This window comes from Cavia porcellus, unplaced genomic scaffold, assembly GCF_034190915.1.
Source record: "Cavia porcellus strain 051 isolate PalLab524CR breed Dunkin Hartley unplaced genomic scaffold, mCavPor4.1 scaffold_11, whole genome shotgun sequence".
In the NCBI taxonomy this organism is placed as follows: Eukaryota; Metazoa; Chordata; class Mammalia; order Rodentia; family Caviidae; genus Cavia; species Cavia porcellus.
This window is the reverse complement of record NW_026947494.1, coordinates 31643641-31663002: the sequence shown is the minus strand read 5'-3', so window position 1 is coordinate 31663002 and position 19362 is coordinate 31643641. Positions and strand designations below refer to the sequence as shown.

At 38.8% G+C, this 19362-nt stretch overlaps 1 long non-coding RNA gene across 4 annotated transcripts in view; it reads right to left on the bottom strand.

The window, feature by feature from the left end:
• The window catches only part of LOC134478076 (uncharacterized), a 113030-nt gene that overhangs the window by 76098 nt on the left and 17570 nt on the right, over positions 1-19362 (bottom strand). For all 4 annotated transcript variants that reach the window (XR_010050442.1, XR_010050440.1, XR_010050441.1 and 1 more), the window contains exon 2: positions 18165-18282. This is a non-coding gene — a long non-coding RNA (uncharacterized LOC134478076). The remainder of the gene's footprint in view (positions 1-18164; positions 18283-19362) is intronic.

Genomic DNA, 19362 nt, shown 5'->3' with positions numbered 1-19362 from the left:
TTTTAAAAATGTGGTATTTTATACAATGAAGTACTACTCAGCTATAAAAAAGGATCATAATGAGGCTTTTGTAGGTAAATGGTTGCCACTTGAGACCATACTCATAAGTGAAATAACTCAAACTCACATTTGTTAGTACTGTATCGTCTCCCTAGTATAAGAAACAGAAAGAGTAAATAAGATACAAAATTTTCAATAAATATTGTAAAAGGGTAAGAAACTGCTGAAAGGGGAAAAATATCTCAGGGAAAAGGAGAAAATAAGGAAGGGACAAGAAAAAAGTTAAATTTGCATATACACACTTAAGATGACTAAGGTCATTGTGCTACTAATTCTATTAGTTCTTGGAACAAAACAGTTAACATTCATAGGATTAGATCAGTTTTGCATGTTTATATCTTGTAATTTGAGTAACTCTTTTGAAGATAATTATGCAAAATAACAACCTTAGTTATCTTCCTACCTCTTGTTTTGAAAGCCTATTTTGATATTGATTTGGGCTCTTACTGCTATTTATCTACCTCATTTGTTTCTTGTACTTTGTTTCATTTGTTTTTTCCTCTCTCATACAGAAAGTATAGGTGTACATGTATCAGATTATACATGCCCAGAACTTCTGCTAAAGGGTTTATAAGAATCGATGTTATTACATGTGACAGTATGAACAGCTACGTTGAAGAAAACAAGACATTATGGTAGCCACTGATGATTTCCTATCGTTTTGTTTTGACACCCAATAATGATTTTATTCTTTGTTTTGGTTGGTTTTAGTCTGTTTTATATTATTTGATTTCAATATGTGTGAAGATATGGACAGCTATTTTGAAGAGAACAAGAGACATTATGGTAGCCATCGTTGATTTTCCTATTGTCTGGTTTTGAAGATCTGTATTGCCTTCATTCCTTTGTTTTGATTGATTTTATAGTAATTTGTTTTTGTTTGAATTTATTGTGTATTAAGATATGGACAGCTATTTTGAAGAAAGCAGGAGACATTATGGTAGCCATGTTAATTTCTTGTTGTCTTGTCTTGAAATTCTGTTGATTGCATTGTTTTATTTTGATCTGCTTTATTCTTTTTTGTTTTGTTTTTTATTCTCTTTAAAATGAAAAAAAAACCATAAGACAAAACTTCTTGAGCAGCGTGAAAAATAGGACAAAGAGAGAAAGTAAGTTGTCTGCTTAGTTTCCCTTGATGTTATATAATCAACATGAATGTATAGCTTTTCTCCCCTTGTTAGCTTCTAGCATGTATTTTCAAGCTCAGGGATATCTGTTTATCCTGATGTTCTGTCCTCTCTCTTAAGAGCTCACATCATTTTATTCCTCAGCACACCATGGCTGCACACTCTACTACCTCTGCACCACCCTGACAACAGACAGACAGACAGACAGACAGACACACACACACACACACACACACACACACACACACACCCCTAGAGGTATCCTGTAAGAAAGCTGGTTAAAGATTTTCTTAGTGGTTAATGTGACAGTTGGGAGGTGAGCCCTATTAGTTGTGGCTACCCAGATAAGTGGTGTCTCTTGCAAAAGACTAAGGTTGGCTAGTTACTATACTGAAGAACATGGTGTAAAAGCCCTCCTTTGAGCCACTTCTTCCTCTTGGTGACCTGGATCCCCTTTGTTTTGCCTCCCCTTCTGTTTTCATTATCAGTTATGCTACCTCTCCTCACTCTTGCTAGGGTGCTCTCAGACCCATAATCTGAGATCTATGATAATGATAATTTTTCTCTAAAACTTTTAGTCATTTAAGATGCCTTTGATAACAATTTAGTGAGTAAAAGCTGTTTATATCTATGCAACTGAAAGTCAAGCACTTGATTGATTAGGCTCAATCAATTTTTTCTTTGAGAATACTCAATAAACCGTCATTCATCTAATAAGCATTACATAAATAGATCAAGATTCTGCTTTTTTTGAGATTTACTGCTTTCAGCAAGTATATTCTTTAAAAGAATAAATAAAATTCAGGCTGTTAAACATTGGATCAACTTCTTCAAAGATTAGTAAGTCTTCGCCCTCTGTCCCCAAATAAAAATTTCACAAACACACATCATGGGCACTTTTCAAGGAAGTATATTTTTAAAGACTTTTATCTTCCACTGCTCTGACCCTGCTGCCATCCTTGCCAACGCCACTGATCTCTAAGTATTTTGTCACCAGCTCCTATGTGTGGAGATGTATCCCTGCAGCAGCACATGTTCTCTGCTGAGTTTGGCTGGCTCAGCATCCGCCTGCTACAGCTGCTTCCAAGGCAGGGCTGCTCTCCCTCCTTTAGGAAACTTCTGCTCCTGCTGCTGTGGCAAGATGGGGGACATTGACCTAACTACATAAAGTGGCTTTGTTCAACGTCTCCCAGAGTTTTGACTCCTAGACTATTTTGTCCCCAGGACTTGGCCATAATTTCATAGAGGTGCTGGCTGATACGTAAGGAGCAGACTTAATGACCACATTTTTCCGCCTCTTTCACCCCATGGAATAAATTTTTCCTAAAAAATGCCCCTCCCTCCCTAAGCCCACACGCTTCTGCAAGTGTACCATTAGAGGCACCACTGAAGGTTTCAGCCTGTTGCAAGAAATCTGCACACATTTCTACTCAACAGGTGAAACATGAATGCAAACATTTAGTTAGACATTTCTGGCGTGGTCTTAAATGTATCATGTCACAAGTAGTGCCTGAGAACATATATTTTCTCTTATTAAGACCTCTATCCAAAGGACAGTTTTCTACAAAACAGGATTTTTAAAAAATTAAAAGTTTTTTTTAAAAATTTGAGCATATGGCTCTGGAGGAAAAGCAGAAGCTGGCATGGAAAATCTGAATACACACAGGATTTGATCCAGATGATCTCAACTATTAAGGGAATTACTTAATGGCTATTCTCCTGTTCTTGTTTTGTCACTCTCTGTCCAACTTTGATGTGGATACACCAGCTTGGTGCCTTTGATTATAAACAGAGCACTACTGGAAAATTGGGAGTTTGGAAAAGATCAACAATGGTGATTGAACGAATGGCAACAAAGACTATATAAGGGAACAGTCAAGGAGATAAATGACTATATTTACATGAAATATATTTAGCACAAACTCATGTCTGAAATGTATATATGTGCATGTATATAAAACAGCTACTGATAAACAAATATTTCACTTTTACATATGACATCTATTATATGTTGTTCGATGAAAGGCTAGACATTAAGTCTAGAGTGGATTGGAAAAAAATCTAATCCATTTGCCTTCATTTAGGCAGACCCTCTACTCCATGACGAAATTCTAGACAATGCACTTAAGAAATTGGCGAATTTCTGACATAACCACAAAAACTTTCAATTTTCTCCACATTTGTCCTTGCCAATTAGCATCTCCTTGATGTTCTGCAGGCGTACATAACAGAAACTAGGTAGAAACGTGGATTGACATCCTACGTGTGAACTCTTATTTATTTATACTGTAGGAATGGTTATGAAACTAGAATATGTTAATGTATTATGTCTGGAAGAGAGAGAGGGAACAGAAGATGGCAGGAAGGATTTATTGGGAGAGAACACAGTCAGCCTATTTTTGGATATTTTGAGTTTAATGTTGCAGTAGGATTGCTACAAAGTATGATATCCAGCAGAGCTGAAATGAGGCCCACTCCTAGAAGACCTGTCAGGGCATAAAACACAAATTTGGGGGATAATTGTCTGAATGATATTCATGGGAGTGTATTAGGAGATTATAAAAGAGAATTTGAAAGAATAAATGAGAAAAGAAAGCAAATGAGAGTATAAGAAAAAATTGGCTAAATATGATCTTTGAAAAAATCTTATTTAAAGAATGTAGACAAAGAAATCAGAAAGGAGACTGAGGAGTAGTGAGAAAAGGCTGCGGGGAGCAGGAAAACAACTTTTCATGAAAGTCAAGAGTCAAAAAGCCAGGACTTTAGGTTAGTCAAGAAGAACGAAGTCCTTTTCCAGTACATATTGAAAGCCATAAGATGATACATTAAAAAGTAGGCTCCTAACATTCTGTAGCAGTAACCAAAATAAAGATTTCAGGCTTATGACATATTAACTGATAAAAGGCACAGAAATTTTGCACTAGAATAGCACAGTTCACCATGCCAAGGGTACTAACTCTATATCCATCTCCAGGAGCCACATGGGCATACCTACTACAACCAGTGATAGCACACATATCTCAAAATTAAGGGAGAAGCTCACTCTCCAAATAGTAATTCATAGAGAATATTGGAACATAGTGTAAATAACAATCAATTATATCCCCTCTAATGTCATAGAAGCCTCTAAAACTAAATGTGAAATTGAAGAATAGATTTGAAATTCAAGGATACCTCCTCTAGGACTAGAATACAAACACTCAACTCAACAAAGAAAGATTTTGTTCATCAAATAAACAAACTTCAGAAATAACTGCTGAGCCTTGGTATTTTAAAAGTCTGCATGATATCTTAGTGAGGCTCTGTCCTGCACTGTCATGTCTGCAGACAATAGGAAAGGTGAAATGAACACAAACAAAACAACCTCTAAAATTATGATTTATTAGGAAAACAAATGGGTTTCAAATGACAAGGGAGATAAGAAGACACCTCCATTACATTAGGGCAAATAATAGGTCTGGGCCAAGAGGATAGTTGAGCAAGTTGAAAATTAACACCAGGCTGGGGATTTAGCTCAGCAGCATAAGCACCTGCCTTACAAGCAGGCAGTCCATGAGTTCGATCCCTAGTACCGATAAAAAGGAAAAAGACCAAAAAAAAAATTAACACCTTGGCGTATGCACGACACATACATACATACACACATACACATACACACTCACTCACACACACACACACACACACACACACACACACACACACACAAATCCGGGAAGGCAAAGATTAAAAAATCAACTTGCACGCAAAAGAAAAAGAAAAATGTAAGTTAGAAGGAAAATCTTCACAGGTGCTCAAGCTACCCTAAGAACATAAATTCAATAAAACAAGGTCCTCCATTGTTCAAGATGTTTAAATAATAGAAAGAAATAAATGGGAAAATTATGAGCCAAGAAAAACTGAGGGAAAACATCACCATTATGTGTCCATGATTAAATCTGAAAGTATAAAAGAGAATAGATCCACCTAAATAGAAACCCACCAATAGATAAGAAATTGAGCCCAGATTTTAAAAGTTAAAAGTCACAAAGATTAATGCAACCAAGTAGAACCCAACTGACATAAAGACCAAAATTAATACAACATAATAATTAGTCAACCTGAATGAGTTCAACAAGTGGGACAAAAAAGTAACAAATATTGTAAGACAAGCAAATTTTACTGGAATGAGAAAAAATAATTCAATATGAAGATCGCACTACTCGATGCTTTAAAAAAATTAATAAAGGCCATTTATACTGCTAAGATAATGGTTTTAAAGAATAGAACTCTCAAGATATCTAGATACAACAAAAGCCAGTCGTCGCAATGGGGGACAATGTCAAATGCAACTCAACCTTGAAGCTAGGAGACAATGTAGAAGTGTCCACAAGGTTATGCAAGAGGATGCAATGTCCCAAGCCTATCAGAATCTTGGGTAGCAGCCAGACATTTTTTTCTTTGACTAGTACCTGTGTATGGTACAGATCTTTGTTCTCTGTGGGGAATTGGTACACGTACATAACACCGTTTCAGTTCTTTCTCTTCCACTTTCCCTTCCTTCCCGCATCCCTCCATCCATCTCTTGATCCCTTTCCCTTTTATTTTCCTTGTGTTTTTAATACATGTTCGCATAATGTATACATTCCTTGTGTGGAGTTGAAAATAACTATTAGAAATACCAAGCTGCCTACTTTAAATAGAAACAAATTGTGTTTGTCAATTACACATCAATAAAGCCATTTTAAAAGTCACAATAAAACCTTTATAAGTTTTTCTTAGTCTGATTTTTTAATGAGGCCATAATTGAGATTTAATTTATGAGGATTCATAAATTTCCATGTACAGCTCAATGAATTTTGACCTGTGTTACCATCATCTTCATCAGTAGTTTAAACATTTCCATCACCAAAGGTACGATGTGCAACAAACTGATGAGAGGAAACATTTTTGTGTTGGGGAGGAAAATACTCAACAGTTCTCTATCAGTTCTTATGTTATTATGAGCTCTTTTGTTTTGTTTTGTTTTGTTTAACTTGCAAATGCTTTTATTAGGCTGGGGAAACTCTCTTCTATTTATAGTTTTCAGAGGTTTTTATAGTAAATAAATATATAAATACATAAATATTGAGTTTTATGCTGTTCTGTTTCTCCATCTATTAGTTTGATTACATGCTTTTCCCTATTTCATATTTAATATGATAAATTATAATAAGTGGAACTCCAATATTGCACCAAACTTGTTTGACCCTATGAGCTAAAATGTTTCATCTTTTTATGTACTGCTATTTACTTGCATTTGTTTAGAATTTTTTTGTTGATATTCATGAGAGATCTTGGTCTATTGTTTTGTTTTATACTTTCTTTGCTGAGTTGTGGTAGCAGGATTTCTCTGGCTTCAATAATTGAATGGGAAAGTATTTTCTACCCTTTTGTTCTCTGGAAATGTTTCTAATTTATATTGTTTCTTACTTGAAGGTTCAGTGGTTTTAGAAATGAAGCCACTTGGGTTGGTCTTTCCTTTGTGAAAAGATTTCTAACTGTGGCTTTGATTTTTAACAAAGGCAAATATATTCACATTTTCTTGTTTTTCCCATATTAACTTCATAAATTTGTCTTTTTATATGTTTGATCAAGTTTTCATGCCTATATCTTATAATCTGATCACCTATTTTGAAGATAATAGTATGCAATGTATTAATCTCCTACTATCCTGTATTGAAATTTTGTGTCCTTGTTTTTTTCTCTTTAAAATAAAAAGTGCCTTTTTAATGAAAATTGTCCCTCTCTCAAAAATTTTGATGTAAAAAAATTTTTTTTGATGTTTTAACAAAAAAATGATCACATTACACCCTTAGTATACTCTTGATGGATCTATACAGATCTTAGCTGAAATATATTTTTCTCTTTAAAATCAGTCTTTCTATGTGTTTACTGATCATAGTAACACTTAAGTAAATTTTGCTTTACCAACATTATCTATCATTCAACTATTTTCTATTTCCATTGAATTTTGCTCTTCTTTATATTAATTCCCTCCTTCTATTGTCTTGGTTTTACAAAAGCAATAAATTGATTTCATTTGTGACTTTTAAGATTTCATTGTATACAAACTGAAATTCAGACATACTGAATGATGGTAATGAAATTTGTGATTCTTTTTGACCATCCAGTAGATTAACTCAATCTTTTTCATTTAAGAATTTTCATAATCTTTCATAACAAACACATACACACACCAACACATTGTGATTCTTGAAGGAAAGCAAAACAACCTTCCATCAGATATGTGGGAAATTCCAGTAACAAGGTAGGCTAGGCTGAGCCAGGTGGACACAGCTCCCTCATGGCAGAAGGCAAGAGGCTCTGATGAGAGCAACAGTTGTACAATTATTTTCAGAGGGAATCAGTGAGCATGGGAGCAGGGGCATCTGGATTCGGTTTTCCAGTGTAAGTAAAAGCTACAAAGTTCAGAGCTACCAGAAGTACCCTCGCCCATCCACCTCTAGCTGGTTGAGGCTCACTCTCAGCTACAGCCCTAAATTTATGTCTCTTGATTTCCCTGAGATTCTTTGAACTAACCAAAAACACAATCAATTCATTGTCTACTGAAATCAGTCTATTGATTTCTGTTGCTGAAAACCAGGAACCCTGTCATAAGTTGAATCCAACTCCCAACAAAATTCTACAAAACTGGCTGGGTAACTGTTACCAGGTTATTCAACATTCTCAAATATCATTTTTATTCAACTATTAAATAAAAATGATGTCCACATTAGTATAGTTATGATTATTTAGCAAAAGAGTATATAGAAAATACCAGATATGTAGTTGGTACTGACTAAAATTAATTCAATGGAAAAAAGTCTAAGCACTGCCTGCTTTGATTCAGTCTCACTTAAAAAGACTTGTTGGATTTCTATGTCATGAATCATAGTGGTCAACAAGAAATCCTGGGATATAAGTAAACAATGTAGCTTTGACTATCAAGATTTTGAGTAAGACAGGCACAGAGGTTGGCTCCAGAGGGAGTAGGGTTGAGATCAAACTTCTAGAATTTATAAGTCCAGTTGTTTTTGTTTTACCTGTTTTCCATAAAATAATTTTTTAAATATAGCAAGTAGGAACTAATAGACAAAGGTGTTCTAAAGATATTAAGGCTCTGGATTAGAATTATCTTTGGTTGTAAAAAGTGAAAACCAACCAGAGCATTTTACACACAAGTTACTATGAAGCATAAAAAGTAAAAAGTGTTAGCAGGTGGGGGAAAGTTCCTGTTTAAGTTAAATCTATACAATCTCTGTACCTTGTCATCATAAAATTGTTTATTGAAAAAGGCAAGAAGCTCTTCTGTGATTTTCTCCCCTTAACCACAAAAGTTTTACAGTTATCTTCCATGGAATGTAAACCCTGACTGCAAAGCTATGATAACTACAAATCTTCCCCTACATAGTTGTTGTAAAAATTATATTTGGACATATTATGTTCATTACAAAATAATTTTTGGTAACACTGAAACTAGAAATTCTATTTGATGTAACTATTCTCTTTCTGTGCATCTTCCTGAAAGAGCTAACGACATCATATTATAGTGAAACATGCATCCCCATGCTTATAGCAGCACAACTTATAATAGCTGTCTTACGAGTGGCGGATATGTCCATCAGCAGATGAATGGATAAAGAAAATCTGGTATTTATACATAAGACAGTACTACTGTGCTATAAACTTGAATCATTTGTAGGAAAATCTATGTACTTCAAGACCACAATATTAAGTGAAATAAATCAGACATACAAGTTTAAATATTGCAAAGTATAAATAAAGAACAAAATGAATGATAGAGGATAGGAAGTAAGGCAATAGATATTTCTCAAAGGGGAAAAGATCAAGAGATGGAGAAAGGAAGACAAGAGAAGGGATGAAAAATGGATTAAGATGTGTTATGTACGTGTACCAACTTCCCATGAGGGATGCAGACAATGTACACAGCAAACAGTGCAAAAAAGGGAGAGAAATGGAGGCGATCAGAAAGGGGCAGTGAAGCGACAGGATATAAAAAAATTAAGATGTGTTATGCATATTTACCAGCTCTGCATGTGCTGCAAACAAGTACTAACAAATTTAAAAATGTTTTGTTAAAATGTAAAAAGTGTTTGTACATTTTTGTACTAACTGGAGAAAATATTCTTTTTTTTTTTAAATTGGTACCGGGGATCGAACTCTCGACCACCGGCTTGCAAGGCAGGTGCTTGTGCCGCTGAGCTAAATCCCCAACCCCCGAAAATATTCTTGTAAAGTTCCAGGTACACACCAGTTTTATATGGAAGACATCTAACTCCATGGAGTTATTAACTCATCATTTCTTAACTCACCATTGTTTACACAGCATATTCTTCTGTCTCATTTTGCTTTTCATAAACCTGGTTTTAAGATGAAATCTGTGATTCTAATAGATTTGCTTCTAACCAGAACGTGAATCTTGTTCTCCTTTTTCTTCTTGTTCCCAAAAAAGCAGTTGGGAAAAGAAGTGGGGATGGCGGACCAACTGAATGGGGTTAGGAAATGAAATACAGACAAGAAAATGGAGCCGGGCACTATAGATTTCACACCAGAAAACTGGAGTGCTAGGAGAGAGTGATAAGATGCTGGCTCAAGAAAGAAAAGACAGAAGGAAAGATCTTACTGGGAAAGACTCACTCATTATTTCTAAGATGAGGAGCCCATGAAGACCTGATGCAAAAGTCAAGAGAAGAGGAGTAAGAGTAATGAAACAAAATCTTGGAATAACTAAGAAAATATGGAACACATCATGGGAATGGCATTTAGGAGGAGGAAAGGCACTTCTTCCACTGAGGATAAAGAGAAGGAGCAGATGATGGGAATTTATGAATGTTCATGTTCAAATCTTTGAATATTTCAGTAAGAGAAAAAGAAAAGGAATTTAGTTTGAGTTCTGGAGGAAAATGGAGCATGTTTTGAAACCCATCAGAGAGCATTCTATGGAGAAGCATCAGAGTTGCATTAAATAACTAGTGGGTTGCAGTAAGGATACAAATGACAGAACAGTGGGGACATTTAGCAGTTTCTTGAGTTTTCTGGCTACATGTATGTGTAGAGAATGTCTAACAACTGTTGAAATACTGGGGACACTGGTGTTTCCGTGAAGTTGCAAAGCTTGTGGAAAGACCAAAGAGCACAATGGAACCACGTAGAATGAAAATAATAAGTGGCAGATAGTGCAGCCCATATGTCTTCCTGCAGGACAGCCTGGTGGAAATATTTGACAATACTACAAGACGTCCCTCCAACAACTTGAAAATGTGAGAAACTGAAGTGTCCTTAATGTTTTGAATTTTGGAATAAGTACACAATAGACCAAAAATATGTGTTGCTACCATCTTAGTGAGAGAGGTTCCCAGCCATCTGGACCAGATGGTATAATCTGAGTAAATAAATTAACATATGTGAGGAAAGTGTCAGCCAGGCCAAAAATGGAGAAAAACAGTACTGCTGACGGAGAAGATCATCTTTGCCTGTGGACTTTGAGTTTTCTGGTCCTATTGGCAAGGTCATCCCTGAAGTAACATGGAGTGTGACAACTGTTCTGGGCATTACGTCATTTGCTTCACATCTTTAGTGCCAGCCTAGAGATTGTCCCATCATCATCTGATTTCCTTCCTGTAACTTTCCTACAGGAACATCACACTCAAGACCTGTTGTCATTAGTGTTCTGGTCACCACGACAATTCTTTTGCATTGTAAAGCTACTAACTAGTGATCCATTTTATGAATTAATCAAGTGATCTCGACTTCCCTGAGCCCACCTCTGAATGTCAACCCACTAGACTAAAGATAAGTAAAATAAAGATTTTGGAGTCTTCAAGGCTGAGATGACACCATTTACAGAACTCACCAAGGTAAGGTCCTGTCCTTCTAGTCTTTAAGGGAAGTGGCAAGTCGGCCTTCCTTTGAACATTCAAGACCAAAACTGGTGATGGGGGCAGGCTGGCACACACACCCGCACATGTGTGTACCAGATTAGAAGGATTTGCACCTTCCCCTTGACTTGTCATTCGGATGTCCTTTCCAGGCCCTCCACATGGCTTAGGAAGGTAGAGCCCTTTTATTATAAAGGAAGAACACTACATACATAGCAGGGTAAATTCTGTGCTGATAGCAGATCAGTCATGTGCAACTTTTGAGGCCACCAGTTTTGTACCCTCAACTTTTTTTGATAAAGTTCTGGCTGCTGACTCTAGATTGAGAATTTTCTGCCTCTGCAAGGCAGCTAGCATGTTTGGAAAAAAAATAAAAAGGAGCTATTCCCTCAAAATGCTCATCCAAACCAGACTTTTAAAAAGTCTTCCAGCCACAAAGCGGGATCCTTTCAGGATCTGGGAGGTCTTTCCTACTTCAGAAAATAGAAGTTTGCCAGACAGGTGAAATGCCTCAAGGAGGAGTTCAGATTTTAATCTCCAGCACTGATACCTATGTATGACAGCTCTCTGCAGTCCTCTGCCTGACTAGAAGATAAACACAAGGAGTTTAGCATTTTCCAAAAAAAAAAAAATCTATGTCCATCTGGACACCTCACTTTCTCCACTTCCAACTTCACACTGGAGAGTTTATGTATGTTGTGAGGTCAGGTGTGGGAAGGAAAGAAGACGGCAAGATTATTTTTTTAACATAAAAACTATGACTGATTTACCCCAGATATTCTCCAGCTATAGAACAAGAAAAGGCACAAATGCACGTACACCAATGGAAACGGGACTGGCTGGCGGGCTGAGGCAGGAAGAGAGGATTAGGTGGATGTATATGAAGTACATCAGGACCTGTGACACCTGGAAAGTGGAGGCTGACAGCCCCATGGCTCTAGGAGAAAGTGACTAGAAACTAGATCCCAGGGAAGAAGAAGGGAGCCTGGCCCCAAGGCTCTGACCAACAAAGGGGAAAGCCACACAGAAACCCAGGACAGAAATGTCCCTGGGCTTAACTCCAAAGACACAGTAAAACCAGTAATTGGGAAATCCAGTGCCAAAGCTGATTCTGGCTTTTCTGGGTATAGGAAGTCTGATTTTCACAATTGGATGTAGATCTACAAGAATATTATAAAATATGGAAATTTAAGGAATCAAGACAATACAAAAGTATTTTAAAATTTAAAACAAATGTAGAAAGATTTCTGTGTTCCTTGGAAATGAGGCTTTGGGACCAGGGAGGGGCAGATTGTATGAACTGAGTTTGTGGGGTCCCCTCCCACCTGTTCTTCTGGCCCTGTGAGAGGCTTTGGGATGCTAGCAACTCCCCCTCAAAAGGTTCTCTTCTGGCCTCAGTATCATCAGGACACTGAGGGTCCCTGGCAGAAACTGTGCCAGCCCATGCCTGGTCAGGACCTGGATACACTGCAGGCTTTACCCACACCAACCACGGTCAATACTCCTGGGGGCCTGTGGAGCCCAGAGTTCTGTTCATCTCAACAGCATTCAAATGCAACACAAGTGTAATATAATGGCTGCAAAGTAGATGGCCCAGGATAGGACTCTGGTTGTTGCACTATCACTTAGAATAACCAACACACCATAGGTTAAATACTCAAGAAATCAGAAGGCAAGAAATTAGATTCATTTATACAGCTAAATGATGTGGTCAGAAACCCAGGGTGTTTTCAAGTTGTCTGGTCTGCCATCCGTAATGTGTTAGGTTGTTGTTTGTAAGGTTTGTTGCTTCATGGTCACAAGATGGCTACTGTTGCTCAAGTGTCCATTTTTTAATGATAGCATCAAAAGCAGACAGAGAGGAAAAGAGAAGGCCTGTTTTCTGTATTCTCTTTTTTTCAGAAAGAAAATGTGTTTCAGAACCAATACCCACTGCCTCTCGCTATCCCCCATGTCCATAAAACTAATGCCCCTGTCCATCCAAAAATATTGTATCATTCCAACTGCAAAGGAAGTCTGAAAAGTAAATGCATGACATTTAAACCTGCCATGGGAAGTGGACTTGGCCAAAAAGAGAAAGAGAGAAAGAGAAAGGGGGAGAGAGAGAACAGATGATTATAGGTAGGCAACTTTATCTTTTTATAGACTGCTGTAATAGAGCGATACTCAGTGGCTGAAAAACTAACTTGCTATTTTCATTAATCAATGGATTGGCTGCATAGGTCTCTTAAGCTGGGCAAGGCCCAGCCAGTTGTGGCTGAACTGACTCTTGTGTCTGTAGTCAGTCAGTGGGTGGGTTGGCTAGGTAGGGGCTGCCTGCTTTAGAACAGCCCCACATGGGGTGACCCATATCAGAGATATGACTTCTCATCTTTCAGAAGACCAGCCCAGGCATACTTTCAAGATGGAGGCCAGAGGTCCACTGAGAATGCAGAAACCAAAAATTGCATGGAAACCTAGGCATCGCCCACAGCCACACCTTGTCTACTGATCAGACAGAGTTCAAGCCAGCCCTAGTTTAAGGGATGAAGAAGTAAGAGTTGTGGCAAAGATGTGTTGCAAAGACAGTTTATACAGCTGAGAACTGGGGCCATTCTTGCAGATTGTCCATCACAGCAACCAGTGAAATTTGCAGGGGCTCATCCTAGATGCACAGCCATGGACAACTTAAATCTAACCTGTCAAGGTCAATTTCCCCACCTGCAAAATGGGGATGATAATAAAATCTAGCTTATAGACTCTTATGCAGATTATCTATGTGTTGATCTATATCAAGTTGCTTCCCTTGGTAAGTTACCACGTTCTAACCAATGTGAGTCCTCATGATTATTGGCCAATGATCAAGCACAGCAGTCATAAGCTTAAATATTTTATAGACAGAGTCATAACCAATTAGAACTTTGATGCTTGAGGCACAGCATGAATTTCACACTCACATTTCCTCAAATTTACTTTGTAATTCACCATGCTGCTCACACATTGGTCATACAATGTCATCCTTGCTTTATTTAAGTAATTCTATCTGCTAACTGAAATCTCTCTGAGGGATCTCTGTACACTGAAGGAGCTCCCATACTGTCAACATGTAAAAGCTATTAATATTTAAGTTATACACTCCTCTTTAAAGTGTGTATAATTTCACATTTTTCATACCCTGTAAATATGAGAACGATCCAGCTGAGGTCTGTCTGGGCTGCCCCAAGTTTCTACAATACTTTCATGGTACAGTTGACGGAGAGAATTAAGAGGAAAGGGAAAAAAACATTAGCTGGGAACACAACTTTGCCTGCAGGGCCGCTGCATCCGTTACAGTCCAGGCAGTATCCTAGAGTAGAATAAGGTAGGTTCAGGTCAGTCTGGCTTTCTATTTAGTCCTCTGGTCCTTCTAAGGCCAGGTAAATGAGGAAGCAGACTAACCCTCCATCCATGTAACAGTATGACACGAATTCATTTGACCTTGACCCTCAGTTAAGAGGACATTGTGCAATTTTTCAGACTGAGGACCCAGGTCCATGCATATGTGTGCACATTAACAAATAGTTATGAAACTGAAATAACTTCATGAAACAATATTTACCTTTTGTATATGCAATGACCTCCAGTATTTCTTCTTTTATTGTATTTTCATTTTTTTGAAATTCTGCTCATGACGAATTCAATTAGTTGAAAAATACCATGTAAACAATGATTGAAAATCATTGACATGTATCATTCTATAAAAAGCATTGTACAAAATCCCTCCCTTTTCCAGATGTACTGAAGGGACAGCTTCAGAAGGCACTGTGATGGAATCTATCTACAGGGAGGTTAAGAGCAAAGAATCCCAGGGTGGGGGGAAGGGAGGTCCCTGAGCTCCACGTCTGGCTTGGGAAATTTTTAACTCTGTTGCCCTGGTATCATTATATCAGCTCTGGGGACTTCTCTCCTCTTGAGAGCATGAGGAGGCTGCTGCCCCTCCACTGTTCCATGCATTTAAAACACAGTCACTTAGTCTAGCTCCTAGTACAAAATGAGTCAGACAGAACCACTCTTACTTTGGGAACTGTTGTCATTCTTTAGCTGTCAGTGAAGCTATTTAGTCTCATTTGTTCCTGACAACTAGTAAAGCAGGTTGGTGCAGGACTGGATGCAACAGAAATAAGTCTTGGTTCCAAAGTCTTACTACTCAGGGCACCCCTGGATGTGACCAGCAAAAGAGAGACACAAAAGGTGAGGAAGGAATGTGGTGGGGGAAGGAGGAGGAGAAATTCCATCCACCAGAAAAAGTTCTGAAGTAACACCAGTGCGTTTTTCATAGATGTTCCTGGGTCTTTGATCTTGTGGGCAAATGAAGGTTTTTGTAGGTTTCCATGAAGTAGTATATAAGCCATCTTTCTACAAGTGGCTCAGCAGTATGCATGACTGAACCTTGAATAAATGCATTGGAACCAAGTCCCAATACTAACATTTGCACAAATGAGGCAAAGCAACATCTCAGGGTGGAGGCAGTCCCACCATGGGTCACACCGGCTAATGAACAAACTGAGGGTTACATCTCATCCCCCTATTCCAGATGGCTTGTGTACTCACCAAACACTCAGCCACCCTCAGTGGCCTTGTGGGTATATACTAATTCAAAGTTGTCTCTTTTTCTTTTTTTAAGAATGCTTTTTCTGGGATTGCCTTCAAATCCTGTGGAACATTCACCGCCTATCCTCAACAGTAGCAGATCTGTAAATGTTCAAGCCAAATTAGATGTGGGAAGAAATCAAAATTCCTTTGATCCCAGATGTGGTAGCAATGGAAATGTGCCACTCTAATCTATGGAGGCACAGCTGACAGATGGCCACAGCTGCTGCGTCTTTAGCCTGTGCAGCTTCTAGCTTATGACTGATCATGGTAGGATGTGAAGGAAAGCCTGATGAAAGCAGGGACTGATGGTTTGGTCTCTTTTATCATCACTGGCATCACAGGCTGGCAGAATATCTGAAAGGAGGAGAGGTTCATTGGGGCTTACAGCTTCAGAGGTCTCAGTCCATACCTTGCTGGCTGGCTCCAAGGGGGAAAAACAACACAAAAGAGCCTGGCAGAGGAAAACTTCTTGTATCATGAAGGCCAGGAAGCAGAGAGTGAAGGGAGGAGCCAGTGAGGGAAACACACTCATCCAAGTCACACTCCCAGCAACCCACCTCCGACCAGGTCCCACATCCAGTCAGCAAGTTAGCTGTAGTTCCCCCACATTTAATCACTCATGAAGCTTTGGGGGACAGGTTAGATCTGAGCCACAACAACTGGTCAATCTGTTTAATTTGTATTTAGGGAAAGAGCTTGAAATAGCCATAAAATAAGCAAGATGGACTTCTGTAACTTACACAAGAGCTCAATGAATATTAAGTTAGTCTCACATGAGTGAAAAGACTCCTGAAATAAAGTAATTCTGCTTTCTATAGCAAGACCTAAATGCCTACTAGGTAAGGAAGATAGTCCTGAGTTTCCTTTTAAAAGACCCAAAAGAGATTCTTTACATGGTGGCTTTGATCTCACACTATTCTGGCTTCTACTTCTTCATCTCTGCTCACAGAGCCAGCAGGAAAACTCCCATGAGAGCCAGTGCCCTCTCGGGGAACACCAGAGCCCCACTATGCCACTGGGAACATTGCAGAGTACTCCAAATCCCCTGATTCCTCTTGAAGCTGACCAATGTCTTATCCCCCAGACAGGCCAGAGGAGATAAGGGGGTGATTTCTCTGACTTCATGCCATAGGCTTTATATTGCTTACCTGGAAACACTTCTTGGCACAAGACAAAGAGTTTTCATCACTCTTCCACCCACTTCTTTTATTCATTATGGAGCTCAAAATGAAACTGATAAACAGAACAGGTCCCTTTCACTGCAGCTAAGCTTCTGTTTCTATCCTCATTCAGATTCTTTGGATGCTCTCCAGGTAACAATCAAGCAAACATCTGACGATATCATGAATGTGAAGACTCTTACTAACTGTATTTTCTTATTTTTAGTATTATTTTGTATATCCTGTTATTTAAACTATTGGTGCTCTGGCATCTGGAGCTTTGCTATCCTGAAGGGGCTGCTCCTCCCAGGGCCAATTCCCAGTGACAGCCATCATCTCCCCTGGTTGCACTTTTCCTAGGTAGAGTATTCTAGAGAGAAAGACCAAGAGACTATATATAATTATAAAGAAGGGTTTATTAGATTGACCCATACTCTCAGAGGCTAAATAACCCAACAGCAGCCATCTGCACCCCAGAGAGATAGAGGATCAAGTACCTGTTCAGTCCAAGAAATCACAAGCCTCAGAACGTGCGAGATTAGGGATGCAGCCCTTCTGTAGCTAAAGCCCTGGGAGCTCCCTAGAAAGTTGCCAGGGTGAGACGATGTTGAAAGACTAAGCTGGAGAGAGGTGTTCACAGGCAATGACAGCAGCAAACAATGCACTTGCTTGCAGAGTGATCTTGGATGGAGTGGCAGACTCCCTCACGGCCAAGCTACTGGGGAGTACCTATTTTTTTCCAGTACTGGGGATTGAACTCATGACTGCCTGCTTGCAAGACAGGTTCTTGTGCTGCTGAGCTAAATCCCCAGCCCCCGGGAGTACCTATTTTTAGGAAGGGTCTTCCCCCCCCCCCAGTCTGCTAATCCACATGCAGATAATCTGTAGAAGCATCCTCTCAGACACATCTAAAGGGTGCTTTACTAAGTTTTAGTACTTGATCCAATCAAGTTGACAAACAAGATGTGTCACCACAATAGGCAAACAGATCAATTCCATATCCACTGAAAGCCTCCTTCATGGGACACTCATAGGTTACTCCATCCTTTCCTCCCCACTCTGCCTTAATCACCCTAAGGCCAAGTATTGCACTACTAAGGTCAATCCTACCAGCCAATCTGAAACCTACCTAGCCTGCATACTCTGCCTTGCCCGTCTCCTCCCACAGTGCATGCACGCACACACGCGCGCACGCACACACACACACACACACACACACACACATACACACACACACACATACACAGAGGCTGTTGCCCATGTTCTTCCCTCATTTTTCCCTGACTCACCTGGGTATTCTCCTGTGTGGCTCTGGGTGACTCGGTGTATCCTCTTCTTTTGGGACCTGTGAGTAACAAGCCATCTTTTCAATACCAGTCATCTCCTTATCTGTCTGCCTCTCCATACCTACAAAACAATAAAACCTTCCTTTTAAAATGAACAGGTGTTAGGAATATGTCAATGGGGGCCATCTATCCTAGCAACAGCCAAGCCAAAACTTTGTGTTAAGTGTTCAAATAACATTTTTTATAGAGTACCTCATAAACAACTTCTGGTTTAAGTCTGCTAGTGGCCATTTTCATCTTACAGACAAAAACTGGAGTTGTTTAAGCAATGGCAACATTACTAAAAGATGGTTATACTTTCTATGAGTCCATACATGAGACTTGGTGGTCAGAATGAAGAACATGGAATGTACTGTTGGTTTGAAGGAGGTGTCAAAACACACACCAATAAAAAGAGCAATCACAACCTTTAATACTTCCTGAGCTCTTCCTACGGGCAGGCACCAGTGTAGGTAATTTTCCTACACTCATTTATTTAATCCTCATGTCAACGTTGAGGGTGATCCCCATGGTAGAGACCACTGTGTTTTCCTTGTTTCACAGTCAATCTGAGATTAACAGCCTGGAAATTTATGTCATACTGTATTAGAGCTGAAAATAACCTTAAAGATCAACATTCTACTTTTCAGTTGAAGTAAATATGTTCATATGTCCTACTCAACTTGAAGGTTTTGTTATTTTCGAGCCTAATTCCCCAATAAGGCATACATGCTCTGATTTGCTAGTAGTGGGTTCTGACTGCTTGACCTTTAGCCCAGCAATGTCATTTATGGGAAGTGACGCCTCCTATAATAATATCAAACCCCATAATCCATCATGCATACTTTGAAAGCACTAAAGGGAAATGTGTTACAATAACCAAACATACCTAGTATATATCACACAGCTTGCCTAAATATTTCCCATTTATGCTATTTTGAGAACTGGCTCCTAGCCCAGTTCCGACAACAGTGTTCACAATTAAGTGAAAGAACATGTGAGTATAGTACTTGAAAATACAATCCCCCCTCAAAGGAATATTAGTTACGAGTTTCCTCTCTTATGTATGTGAGGTTCCCTTTTAAGAATTTAAGAAATATGGATTCTACAGTTGTCTCACTTATGGGAAAAATGTGTGTCCTGTTAGGTTTCTAGAGGACAA